General features: G+C 38.0%; 1 protein-coding gene across 3 annotated transcripts in view; it reads left to right on the top strand.

Annotated features, from left to right (window-relative positions):
- Positions 1-2,522: 2,522 nt before the first annotated feature.
- The window catches only part of MAP3K13 (mitogen-activated protein kinase kinase kinase 13), a 202,246-nt gene continuing 182,392 nt past the window's right edge, over positions 2,523-22,376 (top strand). Inside the window, exons 1-3 of one of the 3 annotated variants that reach the window (XR_010125796.1) lie at positions 2,523-2,619; positions 5,084-5,210; positions 11,194-12,656. The gene's annotated coding sequence lies outside the window, so the exon portion shown is untranslated. Of the gene's footprint in view, positions 2,620-5,083; positions 5,211-11,193; positions 12,657-18,742; positions 18,854-22,376 lie in introns of those variants that run through there. The other 2 variants (XM_054483563.2, XM_063662490.1) reach the window with 2 other exon arrangements.

Below are 22,376 nucleotides of genomic sequence, written 5' to 3' on the forward strand. Positions count from 1 at the left end.
TCTATAGAAAGAGAAATGCACTCATGATCTCTTATTTTTGACTTTGTATTAAGGAAGATTTCCAGCATGCACAAAAAGAGAAAGAAGAATATAATGTAACAACAATATCAATGTATGACAAATAGTTATCATCTGATACTGTATTATTTTAAAATAAGTCCTAGACATATTATTCCATCCAAAAATACCATAGTGCACCAATGTTTACTTTGAGATGCAATACAATGTCTTCTTCTCTGTTCTCCTCCTAATCCAACTCCTCTTTGTGTTATCTCATCTTTTCTTCCTCTTCCCACCACCATAGGTTAAAAAGAGGAACTGTTTTAATAGAAGGGGCAGGGGTGGCAGTAGTAAGGGATAGAAGGCCCAGAACAAATACTGGAATCCTTTCATTCATTCAACATTCTAGACGTATCCTCTCTCAAAGTCTTGGGATACTCAATCATCACTAGTATAGGGAGTTGTTCAGATAGGTGGTACTGGACAATGACGTTTTTGTTTAGCCAGAAAGGAAGCAAGGAAAAGAGTCCCTTAACACCTGCCATCTAGTGGTCACAGTGATAAGGAACATGCAGGTTTTCTACTAAACAGATTAATACATGGTTTGTTATATGGAACAAACAGGAAATTAAGGCCAGAGGGGTAAAGTGATTTAAGGTCATATGGCTAGTTAATAGCAGGGCTTGGCATAGAACCCAAACAAGTTGACTTTAAGACCTAAGTAAATTGTGATTGTTTGAAACATAAATATGTCATTCAAATGATTTTAAATTTGATTAAAGTATCATCCTGTTTTGTATTTATTTGTATTAAGTTATAGTATATTAGTATCAAAGGAGAAAAAGTGCCATTGGTTGAATGAGGGAACAAGATGGGCCTATGAGATAACATTAATATTGAATTATTTTTCATTCAATGGTCCCATTACCAACATTTCAATAATAATAATAATAATAATGCCTATGCTAGCTCTGTCATATTCCTAAACAAAGGTTGAATAATTATTAAGAGAAATTGCTTCCAATTAGAGAAAACTAAATGCAATTATGCCACATCATTGACCGTGCATTCAGAGTCTATATTACCTTCTGGAGTTTGTCGGATCTGTTACTCATTCCTGTCCAGCCAGTTAAAATTGAAGGTAGAGCTCACAGGAGCTGATACTTTACTCTCTACTTCTGGGTAAATATAAGAAGTTTGCCAGGGGAACGGAAATACTGTGTTTCAAATGAATGCAATGGCCACACCAAACATTCAGATGTTCATCACAATTAGGCGGCATCTAGGTTACATTGCCCTTGTCTCTCCAGGACTGGGATTTTCCTAATCCTTTTCACTTGAGAGGGAAGGATTTAAAAGTGAATCTACCCTTACCTTATTAACATTTTGAGGCAGATTTTGGGAATGGGGAGAGGTGGCAGGCATTTCGAGACTCTACTTTTGGTGATAGCATTGAAACTCATTGTGTGACATTTAGACGCTTCTTTGGATCCAATTTTCCTTACCTGTAACAGCAAGAGGTTGACTAAGTGATTGCCTCTAAAAGTTCCTTTCAGTTCTGTCATTCTGCGAAATTTTTATGCTAAGGATAAATCTTCAGCTCAGCTGGTCCCTTCTGCTTTTTCCTGGGTTGACTTCCTTCCTCCCACTATCATTTATTATCTCCACGTTCTTGAGGGTAGGCCTGGGTTTTATTCAACTTTCCCCCATTACCTAGCACAATAACTAAGCAGGTTATTTCCAGCAGGGTTAAGGTTGTTTTCTATATAAGATTCCAACTTTGTCTGGAGGGGCTCACAGTTCCGAAGAGGGTGCCAGGCATCATCAATTAATTAAAAGCTGAGTATCTGTAAAAATAAAAAAAGTGGGGGGAACATAAAGGGTAGCAGGAAATCTGGTTCCAGTTGTCCTTAAGCACAGGTATGTTCCAACAGGGAATAAGAGTGCATAGTAGTGCAAAAAGTAATGGTTAACACTCATCGAATGCTTTCAATGTGCCAGTGCTTTCCACGTATTATCTCAAGTAATACAATCGTCCTATTTTCTAGGTACTAGTATTATGTTTCACACTTGAAGTGGGCACAGAGAGGTTAAGTAACATGCCCAGGTAACACTGTTACAAGTGAGAAGCAGCACTTGAAACCAGATAGCACAACCTCACTGCCTGCACTCTTAGCACTCCACTAGGTAGATAAATAAGAAAAATCACAGTAACAATCATGATTTCTCCAAGAGGCCAGGTGAATTTGACCAGTGATGAGTCCAAGCTACAGAAGGAGCAGAGGGCAGTGGCTGCCGAAAAGAAGGCTAAAGAAGTTTGCAAAAAGATAACATGCACTTTTCCAGGCTAGATACACAGGCGGAGAAGCAAACTGGCGAAATAAAATCCGACAAGGAAGATCTGCAGCGCATCAGGATGCCAGGTGAACGCAAAGAACAGGTCGGAAGTGACGTCACTGGCCGAGTCGCGCGCTCAGCGGGACTGCGGGTCCGGTGGAATTCCGGCCGGACGTGGCGCACGGGAAGTTACGCAGGGGAGGCGGTACCTGGTTGTGGAGGGTGACGCCATGGGTGGGGCGGAGCGTCTGGGATGCGCTGGGAGCCTCGGATCCCAGACAGGTAACCTGCGGGCGGATCTGAACGGGGGCGAGGGTGGCAGCTGGAGTTGATGGCCTAGGTCGCTCGGGGCCCTAAGCGCGGGTGGACACAGCTTAGGTAATGGACAGCATTAGGTGGTGGCTGGAGAAAAGGCTCCTTGGCATGAGACTCTGAGGGGTTGAGGATATGGAGAACTCTTGGGAACTTGGTCTTGAGGGCCCGAAGTCGTCGAGGAAATACAGACAGGTTGAGTCTTCTAGGAATCAGACATGGCTGGGGGTCATGGGTTTCCGATCATTGGCGCTTATGTTGGAGAGACGGAGCCTGGGGCACTGAGATGAGTTGACCTAGGGTTCACCTACCCCGACCTGTTCTGCTAATAGGGGACAGGGACCTCGACTTTTTGTCTCTTAACTCGTAGCACAGTGCCTTGTCGCAAGTAGGCATTCTTTAGATGTTGTGGAAGGAAGGAATGAATGAATGAATGAACCAACCAACATGATTCTGGCTCCCTGGCAGAACCTCTCCCAAATTTCAGTATTCTAACCTCTGAATGTAGAAATGACTCCAGTTTAGTTTGCTAACCAGGGATTTATGAGGATGCTCGTGCAGGAGATACCCAGGACATTGTTGGTTTTTGTTAGTTTTGTTTTTTATGGTTATTGAAATTTAGAAATGTGTCTTAGTATTCTTATCCGGGTGGAGAGGATGAGTCATTTACTTTGGCTTCTTTCAGGTTCCTTTACTTTTCTGGGAAGAACTTGTAGGGAAATGATACCAGGGAGGAGTTGCACTGTTGTAAATAAACTGCTGTTGTAGTGCTGACTGTTCTTAATGCTTTCTTTTAAGCAAAGTAAACTTACTTTCCTTTTTCTTTCTTTCTTTTTTTTTTTTCTGAGACGGAGTCTCTCTCTGTCGCCAGGCTGGAGTACAGTGGCGATCTCCGCTCACTGCAACCTCCGACCCCCTGGTTCACGTAATTCTCCTCCCAGAGCCTCCCAAGTAGCTGGGATTACAGGCACGCGCCACCACCCCCAGCTAATTTTTGTATTTTTAGTAGAGCCTCGGCCTCCCAAAGTGCTGGGATTACAGGCCTGAACCACTACGCGCGGCCACTTTCCTTTTTCTTGTTTTCTTCCTTATCTTATAAGTAAGTGTACTACTTACATTTGAGATGTGAGAATTTTAACTCACTAAAAATGTTATAATTGAGAATATACCTTATATTTTCCATTATAAAAATGAAAATAGTAATTTATAAAAATCCAGAGATTACAGCTGGTGTTTATAAGTAAGGTTAACTCCTTCCAAACAGTTGTATTAATAGAGGGTCCCCAAAAGAAGATTAAACTGTTTCCTTTGTTGGAAGTACTTGTTTAGGTGTCTTAAATGTGATAACGAGTGGGGCCGGGCATGGTGGCTCACACCTGTAATCCCAGCACTTTGCGAAGCCAAGGTGGGCGGATCACTTGAGGTCAGGAGTTCGAGACCAGCCTGGCCAACATGGTGAAACCCCATCTCTACTAAAAATATGGAAAAAATTAGCCGGGCGGGGCGCGAGCCTGTAATCCCAGCTACTTGGGAGGCTGAGGCAGGAGAATCGCTTGAAGCCAGGAGGGGGAGGTTGCAGGAGCAGAGGTTGTGCCACTGCACTCCAGCCTGGGCGACAGAGTTAACTCCTCAGGAAATATAAATAAATGAATATAAAATATAAATAAATAAATAAAATTTAAAAAATAAAAATTAATTTTAAAAATGTGATAAAAAGTGGGCAGGGACCTAAAAAACAACTACTGTAACCAGACTGGTTTTGGTTGTCAAATGGAAAAAAAGTGCAGATGAGACTGTCATCAGGCTGTGTAATGAAATCTTGGCATGAATTACTACCTAGTCCAGTGAGGTGAATGTTGATGGGCTACATAATGAGATAGCAGCTCTGGTTTCAGAATCTTACTGTTAGATTGGGTATAGTGGGGTAGGAAACCCTGAATTTATGTCATACGGGTGTGTGTGTGTGTGTGTTTTATGAAGATGAAACTCGTAAGCATTTTTTAGATGTAAAAATCTAATATGTTCTTAAAATAGGTTGAAAACTCCAAAAAGTTGACATGTAAATATATTATTGCACTGTTTAAATTTTAAGTTTACATACCCTTAAACCTTGTGTTCCCAATTTCTGGAAAGTGCCCAGAATCATGCCCATTTGTGTATACTGTTACTGTGGTGCCACCCTTAGAATACATAAAATTATGGTACAAAGTCATGTTTTGAGATCCTGTAGATTTATGTTAATATTATTGTCTTACTTAAAAATGCAGTCTAATTTTGCTACCTCAGTCTCCTGTTCAGTGTCAATCTGCTGTTCAATGTGATGTCCACTAAACTCTGGACATCTAAATGTCTGTGTAGTATAACTTTTATTCATAATGAGTTGGTATCTCAGTGGTACCTTAGGTCTGTACATTGACATTCTTGAGGTTTTTAGTTTTGCAGAACACTGATATCTATGGACTCTAAAATGGACTTCATTTGAAGAAACCCACGGACCATTAATGGACAAAAACATGAGTCAATATGTATTATGGCATTCAAATCCTAGCACTTTGGGAGAGGTAAGTAGTTGACTGTGTTTTATGTTTGGTGAGATGGTAGACCAATCTTAAATTTGCCTAGGAAATTATAGGATTGTAATTGAAAAATACAGTTCTTAATCTATGTTTTAATCAAGACCTTCCAAAGAGAGGTTTGTTTTGTATATATGAAGCAATTGTTCTTATTTTCCTGTAAAGTTGATCAGAAATTTAAGATTGGCAAGCTATATTTATATTGTTCCTGGAAGGCTACTGCTCTGCTTTCTTTTTTTAGGGGGGAACCTCCTTTCAAAACTTTACATCCAGGTAGAAATAATTTAATCTGTGGATCCGTGTAGAAATGAGGCCTCAAATAGTCATTTAAATTATCTTGCGTCCAAGTTTTGCTATGTAATAGTATATGTATCAAATCTAGTGATCAATTTTATCTTGTGCCTCAGGTTTAAGCAAGAAAAGAGGCCAAAAAATGTCTTTGTTTCTTTATTCTGCCTTATTTATACTATTTTATTTTTTCTTTCTTCTTCTTTTAAAAAAAATTTGTTTGGTGGTTGATTCTCCAGGCCTTTTATCTTTCTGTCTCAAGGGGGCAAAATTTCTTTTCTCCCATTTTGCCTTTTTTAATTGATCAGTTTGTTCATTTTCAGAACCTTAACTTCTCACTTTATGATAATATTTTTCACCTTTTAATCACTAAGCATTAAACTTACAGTTTTTTGCTGGTCTCCTTTGTAGATACACTGGCTTCTTGTTTAGAATTTGTTTAATTCTATAGCAGGCAGTACTTCTAGGAATTCATCTTTCAGATCTATTTGGCCTTACACACAGAAATTTGCATACAAAGATTTTTGTCACCATATTGTTTGAAATTAAAAAAAAAAATCAACCTGCTAGAAATAGCCTGTGCTTCAACAGAGGTCTAGTTAAATGACTGCCTTTATACAGAGTAATACTTTGCAGCTCTTAGGACAAAGTAGGTGCAGAGATGCAGATATGGAAAAATCTCTAATATACGTTGTTAACTGAGAAAACAATAAAAAGAACTTTACATATAGTATGTTTTCATTTGTGTTTATATAAAGCATACATTTATATACATACAAACAAAACTTCTTCAAACCAGTGTAAGGAATTATTGACAGATTACCCTGGGGAATGAGACTAGAGGCCTAGAGTAGGAAGAAGAGACTTACATCTCACATTTTTTCCATATACTATTTCTGCTGGGTTGATTTTTTTTTACTATGAGCATGTTTGTATTTTCATAATACTAAGAAACAAACAGCAAGGCTTTAGGATAATTTAACAATTATGAGAGCCTTTTACTATTCCCTTATGACTTTCTGTTCTTATAATACTTGGACTATTTAGAAGAAGTAGGGTTACACAAATGAGTTAAGTTTTTTTCAGAGCTGCAGTCTATTCCAGTCCATTGTAATAGATTTTAAACCTTGACGTTAGATTGTTACTATTAAGATCTTAAGAATACTCAGTGCTTAGTCTTGCCGAATTCAGTATTCATTTACCGTATATTGCATGTTGCTGACCTGACCAGGTGATACCATGGGTGTTACCTTTGTTTGCAAGCTAGGTTAGTATTGCAGTGGCATAGTTCTGAACTTCACAGTATTACTGAATAGGATGAACTTTGTTTTATTTGAATTGCTATTTAGGGACTTTTTAAACAACTCTTATTATTTTACTTTGTTCTTGATGTTTAGAACTGGCTTAAGGCATTTCGAAGAATAGCTTGTTCTGTTAGTAAAATCAGCAAACCAGAAAAATAATTTATATAATTGGTAATCTCATTTTGTATTACTTTGAATTGGCTGATTATCTGCCTTGGGAATGCAGCAGAAAATTCTGGTGACTTTTACTTTGATAAACATTTTTGTCTTCCCACATTTTTATTGTAGGACATTTGGAATAGTAGTAATAGATAAGTAAAATGAATTATATGAAAAATTTAAATAATAATCTTTATTTTTTAATAGGGATTTCATTAGAAACTTGCTTGAGAATAGGCTTTATAAGATACATACCTATATGATACAACTTTTTGTGTGTCTGTTGAAATTCATAATGAAGGCTGCTAACTAGGGGTTGAGTCATGATTAGTAGAATAAAAGAAGTTATAGGCTCATGCCTGTAATCCTAGCATTTTGGGAGGCCGAGGTGGGCGAATCACCTGAGGTCGGGAGTTCGAGACCAGCCTGACAACCATGGAGAAACCCCATCTCAACTAAAAATACAAAAAATTAGCTGGGCATGGTGGCACATGCCTGTAATCCCAGCTACTTGGGAGGCTGAGGTAGGAGAATCATTTGAACTCGGGAGGCAGAGGTTGCGGTGAGCCAAGATTGTGCCATTGCACTCCAGCCTGGGCAAACTTGGCAGAGTATTTTGCATGTGGTCATCTCTGTTAAATGATGCTTTGTTTCCTAATGTCCTTGGGATTAATCACTATCATCATGAAGGGGAAATCAGTGAGTGGGATGCCTAGATTTAGACTCCTTATTCTTGCTAAGTGAATGGATAGCAATGAATTGAATCCAAGGACAGATTGTTTTCCTAAATCAAGAGGATAGAATATGGTAAAGGTGACATGGAAAGAAAGGAGATGAACCTGAATGTAAAAATTACATGTAGAAAACACAGAATTGAGGAAAGCTGCTTCTGTATGTGTGTGTATATATGTGTGTACATAGATACATAGTATATTATACCTATATCTATGTATATTACATACATATATGTTCCAGAAATATATATATTTATATAGAGAGAATATATATATTCCAGAAAAATATATATACTTTATATAGGGAGAATATATATATTCCAGAAATATATGTGTGTGTATATATATATATATATAGAGAGAGAGAGAGAGAGAGAGAGAATATGTATGTGTATGTGTGTGTGTGTATATATATATATATTCCAGAAAACCAGATAGGAAGTTATCGAGTTAGTCAATAAGAATAAATAAATAAATAAATAAGTGCATTAAGGCCTTAGAGCTGGGCCTGTCATAGGCTAGTTGGTGATTTTGCGAGTAGCTTAAATAATTTTGGAAGTTTTAAGATTATTCACAGAGTCGAAATGACAGGAAGGCAGACCTAAGCTTAAGTGAGAAAATTAAAATGTAGCAACATAAACTATTATGTTAACCATCTTTTTTGAGATTCTGTTGTGTGTTGTTTTGGGGAGGGCAGAAAGAAGAGAGAACTCAAAAATTTATTGCTGTTCAATTTGAATTGAACTAGAACATAAGTCTTTCCTAGCATTCCAATTGTTTATGACCAAGATTAACCAAGATTAAACAGATCCCTTTAACCTATAAAACATTAATACACAAAAACGGATTTGATTACCTTGCAGAACAGGAGAACTGTTTTTAATCGAAGTTTTGATCCTATAAAAGGGTAATTGTGATGATCTAGATTGAGGGGACTGGGACTTTTTAGAAGACTTTGGAAGGGTTGGAGAAACTCCATAGGAAGTATGCTTGTTCTCTGTTATTTGAGGCCAAATTTCATTCAAAATAAGAGAACGTATAGAACTATTAATAGTTTGCAGTGAAGCAGACTGTGTTGAGAGGCAGTGAACTCCTGGTAATTAGGGTTGCTTAAGCAGAATTTGAACATCAGGAACACTGTAGAGGGGATTTTTCATTGTAAGGGAGAGTGTACTAGATTATTCCGGAGGCCTCTTTCAAATCCTAAAAACTTTTTTATAGTGTAATGAAGTGATTTATTGTCAATGGGTTTAATCTCTTATTCCTATATTTAAATACTGATAGCTAACATATCCACTGGTCACTTATCCACCAACCTTACCTCACCCATAACCAGGACATAAATTTTAAAATTACTTGAACTTCAAATTATAAGACATAAAATTAACATGCGTTTCTCAGGTCCTTACTCAGTTTACTTTTATTTTAGACACAATTCTGATAGGCTTAATTAGCTGGTATCTAACTCCATGAGATATTAGAAGTAACAAATCATGAATAGTCCAGGTGCTTCTATTAGAGGCAAAGAAAAAAAGAAAAAACTCATAAAGCAGACCAGCTAATTTAAAATTGTAGCAACCTGAGTCCTTTTGATAAGATGAAAACAGCTCTATATTAATGGATGTTCAAAATGATAACCCTGACTGAACAGAAATAATTTATGTTTAGTATTTTCTATTGAAGAAAGGAAGAATACCTGAATTTTAGAAAGATCTCTTCAGTGTGTTTAATAACAAAAGACAGTCGGACAGATATTTTGGCATTTGGAGAGGCTGCATTGTATAGTGGAAAGAGCGCAAACTCTAGAGTAATACAGACAGATTTGAATCTGGGCTGCAGTCTATTAATTAAGTTTTATTATTCATTTCAAGCCTCAATTTCCTCAGCTGTAAAAAGGAATTTACTGAAGGTTAATGTATATAAAGTCTTGCCTAAGTAAAAGTAGCTATTATTATTATTTCATTATTACCATAAAGCTTACTTTATCTTGAATAACTTTTTTTTTTGCCTATTCAAGTAGAGCAAGAACAAACTTATGTAATAGTTTTAGCGTAAGTTCAATATATATAATGCCAATAATGGTGATGGCATGCTTGAAAAAACTTTTAAAAAATCATACAAGTAATTCATATCCACTTTACAAAAATTAGGTTATAGAAAATATACCTAAGCAAAAAAAGGAGTAAAGTTGTCAGAATCCTTTATCACTATAATATTTTAGTGCGTGCTTCATTTTTAAACTGCTTTGACATTCCCACAGGGTGTCACTTCTGAGCAGTGACTGCTGAAACGGACTCTATATTACTACTGTTGGGGAATTTATATTAGTCACTGTGCTTTCTAATCATAACATGAAGTGAAAGATTGTGACATGGCACAATGCTGATTAAGATAAAGCCCTGGTCCTGGTAAATTCTGTTGTATTGAAACCAATTTTGTAGAGTGGTGGGTGTTGCTTTCTGTTCTGGAGCCAGAGAGCCCAAGTTTGAATCCCGTCTCTACTATTTACCAGCTGGGTAATTACCTGAATTTCTTAATTTTTTTGTACTTCAGTTTCTTTATCTGTAAATAGGGGACAATAGTAGTATCTAATTCATGGACTGTTGTGAGGATTAAAGGAATTAATCTACATAAAGTGTCTAGAGCAGTGCCTGGCACAAAGTATAGATTCAGTAAATATTAGCTGTTATTATTATTAGTTTTTAGGCAGGTTTATACAAGCATATAAGATAAACAGAATGAGCACAAAATTAAGTCAGTGAGATTAAAAACCTCTTCTGAAAAAGAGAAGGGAGAGGTATGGAACAGAGGCTAGTATACCCTGAGGGACAGAGGCCTCTGGTAATTATTTACTGTGCTGAAATTTCAGAGGGCTATAACCCGTCTTTTGTTGCATCATGCACATGTTTACAATATTTTTACTATATGTTTTTCATTTGAACCTTGCAAAGGGGTCTGAATTTTTCTATTTGAAGGCTTTGTTTCTTTTTCTCCCTGTTTAAATGTTACAATATTTTTGAACCATAATACTTCCACATCAGTTTATTTCCCTACCCCACAAAGTGAACATCATTTTATGCTATCTCTTCCAACAAGCATTTTGGCTATGCTTTCAGAGGTCAAAAGCTCTTTAAGACAATTTGATATCATGGATAGAGATCAAAGACATACAATAAATTATCATTAAATCAGTGTATCTGACTACAGCCCCAGGGAGAATCTGTAAGAACTTTAAATTCTGTTGCAATTTTCAGTGAAGGGTATTAATCAAAGAGATAAGCCAATGAACATATTCAGCCATTCTGTCTACTGTACCTTTTCAAAAATTTTTTTTTCCTTTTCTTTGTTTTTGATTTTCTCCTTTTGTTCTTTTAGCATGGTATCTAGTAATCTGATTAATTACTGACCAAAAAGTAGTTTTTAATTTCCCTTAAAAAATTATTAGACTTGTAGTAGAATTTTTTTGTGTTTTGTTTTGTTTTCAAGCATCAAGTACCACGTTTTTGAAGACCGTGGCCTATCATCATTATGCATTCAAGATTTGAGTTTGAATAACCTCATCAAGACTTAGATCTTCTTCAAAAGCTTCAAGTCTCGTCTGCATTAAAGCCCTCCATTGAACCCTCTCACAAAAGTACAAGCTTAAAGGAACTAAAATCCATTAATACATTCCATTTTATATCCCTTCCTCTGACTTCTCTTCAATTTCCTTGGCCTCTAGGGTCCTTCATATTGCTTATGTTCCTTTAGACTAGAGCCAAGGGGACAGTGCTTTCAAAAAAAAAAAAAAAAATGTGTTCTGTGGCCATAAGTTTTCATTGATAGAGAAGCATAAATTTAACATGATGAATTTAGAATTAGGTCTTTTATCGTATCCTATAAAAAGTTGAGTTAACAGGCCGGGCATGGTGGCTCACGCCTGTAATCCCAGCACTTTGGGAGGCCAAGGTAGCTGGATGCCCTTAGGTCAGGCATTTGAGACCAGCCTGGGCAACATGGCAAAACCCCATCTCTACTAAAAGTACAAAAATTAGCCAGGCGTGGTGGCAGGCGCCTGTAATCCCAGCTACTCGGGAGACTGAGGCAGGAGAATCACTTGAACCCGGGAGGCGGGGGCTGCAGTGAGCCGAGATCGCGCCACTGCATTCCGGCCTGGGTGACAGAGCAAGACTCCGTCTAAAAAAAAAAAAAGTTGAATTAACAATAAGGAAATGAGGATGAAGCAGTAAAAATATTTTGGGTTACATTATACTCTCAGAAGCTATGTGGTTTAGAGAAAAGGGCCCCCAACCACAAAAGTTAGCGGTTCTTATTCTGTCTGCCTTGTACTAGGTATATGGTAACTGTGAAAGTCACTTAACCTCTCTGAACCTTAACTTCGTCATCTATAAAGTGAATCTAACATTTTCCCCCCGGCCTACCTCACAGGGTTGTTGTGAGGATCAAATGAAATAATGTACATGAAAAGACATATATAAAATGTATAATACAGACAAAGGGTCCTGTTACATAGTTGGAAGTCATTCCCTCAGATTTTGGGCCTAGGAAAGTAGGTGATTTAAACTCACTGAAAGCATGTACCATGTCCAGGTTGGATACATGGCAACAAGGCTATGTTAAATTTTTTTTCTCTGAGTTGAGTCCCTAAAATACTATCATGGGCTAGTTCTAAGAAGGAGCATGAATATATATTCCCCTAAAATTATAGCTTAGCATTGTTAATGCTTTAGAGCAGTTATGGGAGTTATAGGTTGTAACATATTAGTGATTTGTGAAACTTTTTTACTAAAATGTGACCCTCATTTTTCTTTAAATGAAAGAACATAGAATATTTCACAATGCATCCCACGTGGTAAGAGTAAAAAATTGTCTTAGTTATATGTACAAATGTGTGTGTGAACGTGTGTGTACTTGGTCATTAAATAAAATGTACTTTTTTTTTCCTGTGAGTTGCACTTGCTGTTCTTTCTTTTCCTTTTCCTTTCTCTTTTTCTTTTTTTTGAGACAGAGTCTGGCTCTGTCACCCAGGCTGGAGTGTAGTGGCACAATGTTGGCTCACTGCAACCTCTGCCTCCTGGGTTCAAGCGATTCTCCTGCCTCAGCCTCCCAAGTAGCTGGGATTACAGGCGCCCACCACCACGCCCAGCTAATTTTTGTATTTTTAGTAGAGATGGGGTTTTGCCACGTTGGCCAGGCTGGTCTCAAATTCCTGACCTCAGGTGATCTACCTGCCTCAGCCTCCCTGGGATTACAGGCGTGAGCCACCATGCCCGGCCTCTTTTTTGTTTTGAGACAGGGTCTCACTTTATTACCCGGACTGGAGTGCAATGGCACAGGCGGCAGCAGCGCCATGATCATGGCTCACTTCAGCCTTGACCCACCAGGCTCAAGTGATCCTCTCACCTCAGCCTCCCCAGGTAGCTGGGACTACAGGCACATGCCACCACACCCGGCTAATTTTTGTATTTTTTGTAGAGATGGGGTTTCATCATGTTACCCAGGCTGGTCTTGAACTCCTGAGCTCAAGCGATCCACCTGCCTTGGCCTCCCAAAGTGCTGGGATTACAGACATGAGCCACTGTGCCTGCCCGTCAGTTGCTGTTCTTGGAGTACCGTTTTGGCACTAATGCCTTCCTACATATTTGGATTCCTAGGAGACTCAGCATTTTTTTTCACTTTATACTACTAATTGTGACAAAGAATTTAATATCAATTTGACTTATGGTGTAATTGAAATATTTTTTATTTTGTAGCACAGAGAAAGCCTATATGCCTTATGGATATTTAATATTTTAATATCTATTCTGATAATAGCATTTAAAAGGTTGTTTCAACCTCTACTAGCAGAAAGATTGTATCAAATATTTTGCTTTTTAATTTTTTTTTACTTGTATCTTTCTGGCCTAATGGCAAACAAAACCCTCCTTTTAGCATTACTTGAGGACTAAGTAGAGAGAGGCTATCGAGAATGTAGTTAGCATGACTGGGAATTTCATGGTCTCTGGAAAAGAAAATGCCATTTCTTTTCTTTCTCTGAGTAACTAGGTTTATCTTTAGTTTAATGATTTAAGATAAATAAATCACTGACATTAACTTGTTCAACTGTTACTCCTAAAAATAGGTATCTCCCTCTTTGGTGATAGCATTGGTTAAGTTAGCATAGGTGACTTTATTATAGTGTCCGTGAACAATAGGGCATGGCTGCTTCTTCCCAGGGTTGTGCTTTCCAATTCATTGATGAAGAACTAATTTTTTAGTGCTTTAGTGTACTGAAATGCTGTCTTTAGTGCCCTGGAATTACTTATTTAAACTGTGATAGAAGGTTGTACAAGGTATTAATTTTCTCTGCTTATAAATTATATGAATGTATATAGTCCTAGCAATATGAATATTTATCAGAAGATGTATAATGTAGAATCCAACTGCCTCATTCTTCCTGAACAGCCATGGCCAAACTTCTTGCATTAATGGAGACAGAATGAATTGCAAAGGTTGTATAAGTCGAGGCTATTATGTTTATGACAATTGGCAGCTGTGGCATAAAAGGTTCATTACTATATGTAATTGACATTTTGTTGTTCCTTCTTCCTCCACACCTCTGCCAAAAAATGGCATTGGTATTACTACCTCTCCATGTAGGAAGTAGGATCTACCTATGAGAAAGTTCAAGAGAGTAGTTAGGCAACTTCAGCTATCCCTGACCTTCTTCCACAACCCTCATGAAACTAATCCATTGCAAAATTCAGTCTTTTCTACTTCCTAAATATCTTTCAAATTATTCACCTTTGTTTCCATGTCCATCCTTATTTATTTTATCATCTTCGCCTACACTTTTGGCAATAACTCTTGAATGGTTTTTTGTATTTACTCCTCCCCTCTCTAATCTCATTGCTTTTAGACTGATTTTTAAAAATACAATTCTAATCTTTTTGGTCCTCTGATCTAAACTCTTAATATCTTATTGCCCTTAGAATTCAACTCCAAATCTTCAATCATTCTTTGTCTACTAAGCTCAAGCCATAATGGTCTTCCAATTCTCTGACAATGCCATTTTTTTTTCTTCAGAGTATTTGTTGTTGTTTTTGAGACAGAGTCTTGCTCTGTCGCCCAGGCTGGAGTGCAGTGGTGCAATCTCAGCTCACTGCAACCTCCGCCTCCCGGGTTCAAGCACTTCTCTGCCTCAGCCTCCCGAGTGGCTGGGATTATAGGCGCCCGCCACCATGCCCAGCTAATTTTTGTATTTTTAGTAGAGACGGGGTTTCACCATGTTGGCCAGGCTGGTCTTGAACTCCTGACCTCATGATCCACCCGCCTCGGCCTCCCAAAGTGCTGGGATTACAGGCGTAAGCCACCGCGCCCAGCTTTCTTTAGGGCTTTTGCAGATACTTTCTGCTTGGAATGCCCTCCTCTCTCCTGTTCCTCTTCGCATAACCCACTTCTACTCGTACTACCAGTCTCACTTTAAATATTATTTTTTCCAAGAAGCTTTCCTCCATATCTCAGACTAGATTAGGCCTCCCTTCTCTATCATTCTTTCATAAATCACCCATTTTTTTCTCACACCTAGCATAGTTGTAATTATTTCTCATATATAATCATTTATTAATAATCTTACAAGACAACCTTCAGGAGGGCAACGACTGGTGCATGTTTTATTACACTGTATGCCCAGTGTTTAGGAAATTGCCTAGCAAATAGTAGGGATTCAGTAAATATTTGTCAACTGATTCTTCCCACAGCCAACACTCTTCACTTAGATATTTCAGTACTGTAAGTTCTGGGTTGTTTAACTTCCTCTGTTCAAAATCCTCCTCTTGACTGAGTGCAGTGCTCACGCCTGCAATTCCAGCACTTTCGGAGGCCAAGGCAGGAGGATTGCTTGAGGCCAGGAGTTCAAGACCAGCAACACAGTGAGACTCCAGTCTCTACAAAATAAAACTAATTTAAAAATGAGCCGGGCATCGTGGCACATGCCTGTAGTCCCAGCTACTTAGGAGGCTGAGGTGGAAGGATTGCTGGAGCCCAGGAGGTCCAGGCTGCGGTGAGCCATGATTGTGCCACTGCACTCCAGCCTGGGTAACAGAGCGAGACCCTGTCTCAAACACACAAACCAAAACCCTTCAGTTGCTTCTCATCTCACTCCAAGTATGAGCCTAAGTCCTTATAATGGTCTCCAGGGCCTTACCTGATATGCCTCTGCTCTCTCCTTACCTCTCTACCATCTATTGGACTACCCAGCCCAGATCTCTTAGCTGATCCTTAGAAATGCCAAGCTTTCTTCTGCCTCAGGACCTTTGTACTTGATATTCCCTGTGCCTAGAATACCCTTGCCTTAGATGTCTATCTGGTTTACTCTCTCATCTTCTTTAGGCCCTTCAGGTTATGTGACCTCAGTGAGGCCCTCTTTGACCATCTTATTTAAAATTGTAACCTCACTACATGGCATCCCTAGTCTTCTCTGCTTTACTGTTCTCCATTGTACTTATCTCTGATTGGCATTCTCTTCATAGGTATTTTCCCCAGTATTGAGAACAGTGACTGACACATGGTGGGCCCTTAGAACTTATTTATTAGTGGAGTGAATTTAACCTGTACCCACAGAGATGCATATTTGGGACAATGAGACCTGTAGCCCAAATTATGAGGACTTAATATTTCAAGATGATTTTAAAAGATGAATTAATTAAATTTATTTATATCCTGCCTTGTTCTAAAAAATATTTTAAAATGCGTATAGTATGTAGGATGGGGACATAAAGAGAATAAGACAAAGCGAATGTAATAGTATTAAAGTAGGTAAAGTTAATGTACAGAAGGTCCTGCACAGTGGCTAAAGTCATGTTATAAATTTGACTTATTAGAGAGTTAGCTTGCTCAGAAATGATTGAACTGGAATCAAGAATTTGTTCTCTGGCACAGGTCACAGATATTTGAGTCTTACATAGAAACCTAGAAAACCTATTTAACTATAAGACATTGTGCAGTTACTCTTCTAAAAAAAAAAAAACTTCCTTTCTGTATTAGGAAATTTCCTATTGGCATAAAATGTACACAGTCTGTTCATTACAAAGGCTCTGCTACATTTGAGAGATGGTAGTCACAGCTACCATCTCAGCTTATATCATGTCCAGGACATTCCCAAGGTTGATTTAAACCTAGTAATTGGATATTTTTGAAAGTTAACTGTGAAAAATAGCAACCAGCACATCAATTACCCCAGTTTCTCCTCCTCTAATCATGAGGTAGCATGAGAGTCCAGTGGTTGTGGCTTCCTTCCTTTTGAGGTAGATAATTGGCAACTTAGAAATAAGTTCTTGGCTGGGCACAGTGACTCACACCTGTAATCCCAGCACTTCGGGAGGACAAGGCGGGCAGATCACCTGAGGTCAGGAGTTCGAGACCAGCCTGGCCAACATGGTGAAACCCTGTCTCTACTAATAATACAAAAATCAGCCAGGTGTGGTGGCACATGCCTGTAATCCCAGCTACTCGGGAGGCTGAGGTGGGAGAATCTCTTGAACCCAGGAGGCGGAGGTTGCAATGAGCTGAGACCGTGCCACTGCACTCCAGTCTGGGCAACACAGTGAGACTCCGTCTCAAAAAAAAAAAAAAAAAAAAAAAAGAAAAAGAAATAGGTTCTTATGTAGTCACAACTAAACAGGGTAGGAAGATTGGGAGTTAGATGAATTAGACCTCAAGACATTTTTCACCAATACAGTAACCAAAATAAGAGCTATTCTCTCTCTCTGTGTGTGCATACAGTTAATAGATATTATATAGTACTTGTCTTTCTGTTCATGGTATGTATAGTTTCCTAATTCTGTCTTTTTTTTTTTTTTGTCATTTAAAACTGAGTCTGAGAATTATTGCCATGTCTGCAGGCCAGAGATAAAGTAGGGAACGTGGCGACGGACTACAGGCCTTTCAGTAGACTCTGCAGTACCTCACTAAACAAAGCTGGTATTTTTGAGGCAAAAGATAAGAATATTTAGCTAAATGGTATTCCACTTGCAAAATGTGCTAGTTCTTGTGTGATTTTTTTCTTCTTTCTTAGAAAGCTTTCTCTTTTCTATCTTTTACTTAGAGATAAATATTACATTTGAAGTCACATCTGTCCCACACCATTTTTTTCAGGGTTGAAAGACGAAAACTAAATGAACCATAGACTTAGGGAAATAATGGAAATATGTATGTTTTAAAAAAAAATTTATGTTCCACATATTTCAAGGAAAGGAAATGAGGAGAAACATTAAGAACACCACAGAACCATTAAAATGGACAACTCAAAGGGAAAGTATTTTACCAAAAGCATTATGTATAACATGTTGCTGATTAAATTTGTGTTGTTATATTTAACGTGTAAGTATACATTATTCTAACTAATTTAAAATATGTTTATTGAATTTGCTTTACATATTTTATTTATTTGATGGAACTTTATGTTCATTTTTTAAGAAGTCAAGTATCTCCTCGTTTTGGCATTTGATGAGTAACAGGAGAAAACCTGAGAAGAGACAAAAGTAATGCAAAGGTCACCGTATCTTCCAGCATAAGTGATGTAGAAACAGAAAGATCTTATTTTCAGTCAAAGTGGTGAAGTGGCAGAAAGAAAATATCCCCCGACTGATTTGCTGACACTAATTTTGCCATATAGTGAGGACAAAAAAAATATGTCTAGGCATTTAACTCATTATCTCCTAAACTATGGTACACAGAATGTCTGACACAACTACAAGAGATTTTGTAAGCCAAAAGGGTTCTGTAATGACATGTTTGGAAAATGTTGCAGTCTTTTTTGAAAGTTTATAATGTATCTTAACACATTCCAAACGTGTAATCACAATTCTTTTTCGCTCATAAAATCTATTAATAACCCTTGGAATCATCTTTCAGGAAATGCTGAAAATTTTGCTTCTGTTTAGGATGCAGAATGTTGCAAGAGAACATTGTTCCCATCCTAACAATGAGAAAAATCTTGATAATCCACAAAGTCTTGATGCTTCTTGAGCTCATCAGAGAGTTGAGGTCACAAGGCAATCAGATGAACTGAAATTCCAAAGAGAGGCAAGCCCTTTTGAAGAGAGATAGGACACAGAAACTGTGTTACCTTTGGCAGAGCATAAGAGGAAGAGAAGGCATCGTAAAGGTAGGTAAGAAGAAAGCAGCTAAAACTGTAATGAATTCTTAAAAGGCTGAATGTGGGCTAATGTAACATTTCAGAATAACGGGGAGCCCCAGTCACAAAAAGAGCCTGCACTCACTTGCAAGCGTTCTTATATGGGCCCTTGTGTTTGTTTCCTAGGGCTGCCAGAGCAAAGTACAGCAATGTGCTGCTTAACGACATTTCAGTCAATGACTCCATCTTCATACTGCTATCTTCTCTGTATGTCTGTCTGTTTTCTCTCTCTTTTTAAAACAATTTTTAAAGATACAGTACAGTAGTGTTAACTGTTGTGAAACAGATCTCTAGAACTTGTTCATCTTGCAAAACTGAAACTCTGTACCCCTTGAATAACTCATCTTTTCTCTCTTCCCCATTCTACTAGTAGCACCATTCTACTTCCCATTTCTAAGAGTTTGACTATTTTTGATATTTCATATAAGTGGAATCATGCAACATTTTTCTTTTTGTGGCTGGTTTGTTTCACTTAACACAATGTCCTCAGAGTTCATCTGTGTTGTAGCATATGATAGGATTTCCCTTTTTTTTTTTTTTTTCTCAGACGGAGTTTCACTCTGTTGCCCAGGCTGGAGTGCAGTGGCGCGATCTCGGCTCATTGCAACCTCTGCCTCCCCAGTTCAAGCTATTCTCCTGCCTCAGCCTCCCGAGTAGCTGGGATGACAGGCACCCGCCACCACACCCAGCTAAGTTTTTGTATTTTTAGTAGAGACGGGGTTTCACTTGTCTCAAACTCCTGATCGCAGGTGATCCACCTGCCTCGGCCTCCCAAAGTGCTGGGATTACAGGCGTGAGCCACCACGCCCGGCCCTATTTCTTTTTTTTTTTTTTTCTTTTTTTTCTTTTTCAGATGGAGTCTGGCTTTGTTGCCCAGGCTGGAGTGCAATGGTGCCATCTCGGCTCACTGCAACCTCCAGCCTCCTGGGTTCAAGCAATTCTTCCGCCTCAGCCTCCTGAGTAGCTGGGACCACAGGTGCCTGTCACCACGCTGGCTAATTTTTGTATTTTTGGTAGAGACAGGGATTCACCATGTTGGTCAGGCTGGTCTCAAACTCCTGACCTCAAGTGATCCACCTGTCTCGGCCTCCAAAGTGCTGGGATTACAGACATGAGCCACCACGCCCGGCCTACCTTCTTTTTTAAGGCTGAATATTATCCATTGTGTGAATATACCAAATTTTCTTTATTCATCTATTGGTGGACATTTAGGTTGTTGGCTATTGTGACTAATACTGCAATGAACATGAGCGTGCAAATATCTCTTTGAAATCTTGTTTTGAATTCTTTTGGATATATACCCAGAAGTGGGATTGCTAGGTCATATGGTAATTCTATTTTTAATTTTTTGAGGAACTTCCATACTGTTTTCCATAGCAGCTGCACTATTTTACATTCCCACCAACAGTGTACAGAGACTCCAAGTACTCTACATCCTTACCAACACTTGTTGTTATTTTTATTTATTTATTTAATTTTTAATTAATTAATTAATTTTTTAATAGTGGTCATCCTAGTAGGTATGAGGTGATACTATTCTGGTTTTAATTTCCCTTTCCCTGATGATTATTGATGTTGAGGATCTTTTCATATGCTTGTTGGTCATTTGTATATCTTCTTTGGAGAAATGTCTGTCAAGTTCTTTGCCCATTTTTAAATTGGGTTATTTATTTTTTATTATTGAGTTGTAAGACTTCATTATATTAATATATTCTGGATTTTTGTCAAGTTCTCTTGAGAAACTTTTTAAGGTTGCCTTTTCACTGTTAGATTATTTCGTTTGCTGCATGTAAGTTTGTAAGTTCGCTGTAGTCCCATTTGTCTAATTTTTGCACTTGTTGCCTGTGCTTTTCATGTCAATATCCAAATAATAATTGCCAAACCCAATGTCATTAAGCTTTTCCCCTGTGTTTTCTTCCAGGAATTTTATAGTTTCAGGTCTTACAGTTAGGCGTATGATCCATTCTGAGTTCATCTTTGTAGTCAAATTTTATAGGACCTTTGTATGGCAAGGGTCCAACTTCATTCTTTTGCATGTGGATATCCAGTTTTCCCAATGCCATTTGTTGAAGAGACCATCCTTTTCCCATTGTGTGACCTCAGCACCCTTGTCAAAGATCATTTGACCATATACATGAGGGTTCATTTTGGGGCTATTCTGTTCCATTGGACAATAAGTCTGTTTATGCCAGTACTATTCTGTTTTGATTACTAAAGTTTTGTAATATATGTTGAAGTCGGGAAGTTTGAGGCCTTCAGCTTTTTTTTCTTTCTCATATTTTTTAAGGCTATTCAGAGCCTTTTGAGATTTCATATGAATTAAAAATTTTTGTTTTCTATTTCTGCAAAAATGTTGTTAGGATTTTGATAGGGATTGCATGAATCTGTAGGTCACTCTAGGTAGTATGGACATTTTAATAATAAGTCTTGCCAGGCGCGGTGGCTTATGCCTGTAATCCCAGCACTTTGGGAGGCCGAGGCGGGTGGATTACTTGAGGTCAGGGGTTCGAGACCAGCCTGGCCAACATAGTGAAACCCCGTCTCTACTAAAAATACAAAAAAAAAAAAAAAAATTAGCTGAGCGTGGTGGTGCACACCTGTAATCCCAGCTACTTGGGAGGCTGAAGCAGGAGAATTGCTTGAATCTGGGGGCAGAGGTTGCAGTGAGCCGAGATCCCACTACTGCACTCCAACCTGGGTGACAGAGCGAGACTCTGTCTGAAAAAGTAAATAAATAAATGAACAAATAAATAATGTTAAGTCTTCACTCCATGAGTATGATATGTCTTTTCATTTATTTGTGTCTTCTTTAATTTCTTTCAGCAATGTTTTATAGTTTTCAATGTACAAGTCTTTTCCCTCCTTCTTTACATTTATTCCTAATTATTTTATTATTTTTGATGCTATTATAAATGGGTTTGTTTTCTTAGTTTCGTTTTTCAGATTGGTCATTGTTAGTGTATAGAAATACACTGATTTTTGTGTTTTGTATTCTGAATCATTGATTTTGTATTCTGCAACTTTGCTGAATTTATTAATTTTTTGTGGAATCTTTAGGTTTTTCTACATATATAATCAAGCCATCTGTGAACAGAGATAGTTTTACTTCTTTCTTTCCAATTTACATGCCTTTTATTTCTTTTTCTTGTATAATTGCCCTGGCCAGTACTGCCAATACTATGTTGAGTAGAAGTGGTGAAGGTGGGCATCCTTCCCTTTTTCCTGATATTAAAGGGAAAGTTTTCAGTATTTCACCATGGAGTGTGATATTAGCTGTGGACTTTTCATAAATGGCCTTTATTGTATTAAGATAATATCCTTCTATTTTTAGTTTGTTGGGTGTTTTTATCATGAAAGGGTATTGAAGTTTATCATGCTTTTTCTGAATCAGTTGAGACGGTCATGTGGTATTTGGCCTTCATTGTGTTAATGTGGTATATTACATTGATTGATTTCATATGTTAAGCCATCCTTGTGTTCCAGGAATAAATCC

This window comes from Pongo pygmaeus, chromosome 2 (genome assembly GCF_028885625.2).
Source record: "Pongo pygmaeus isolate AG05252 chromosome 2, NHGRI_mPonPyg2-v2.0_pri, whole genome shotgun sequence".
In the NCBI taxonomy this organism is placed as follows: domain Eukaryota; kingdom Metazoa; phylum Chordata; class Mammalia; order Primates; family Hominidae; genus Pongo; species Pongo pygmaeus.